Raw genomic sequence first — 223 nt, forward strand, 5'->3', positions numbered from 1 at the left:
TGGATAATTCTGGATCAACTAGAGATCTACAAGGAGCGGGCTGAAGCACAACCTTCGTCTTGGAGGTGTTAATTGTAAGACCGAAATCGCCACATCCCCTTGCGAAGCAGTCGAGCTCCTGTTGCATCGTTTCTGCCGAAGTCGCACTCAGCACACAATCATCAGAAAACAACAGGTCTCTGATACTAGTCAAACGAACTTTTGTGCGCGCTTGCAAACGGCG

The sequence above is a fragment of the Limulus polyphemus genome, unplaced genomic scaffold (genome assembly GCF_000517525.1).
Source record: "Limulus polyphemus unplaced genomic scaffold, Limulus_polyphemus-2.1.2 Scaffold601, whole genome shotgun sequence".
Taxonomy (NCBI): Eukaryota; Metazoa; Arthropoda; class Merostomata; order Xiphosura; family Limulidae; genus Limulus; species Limulus polyphemus.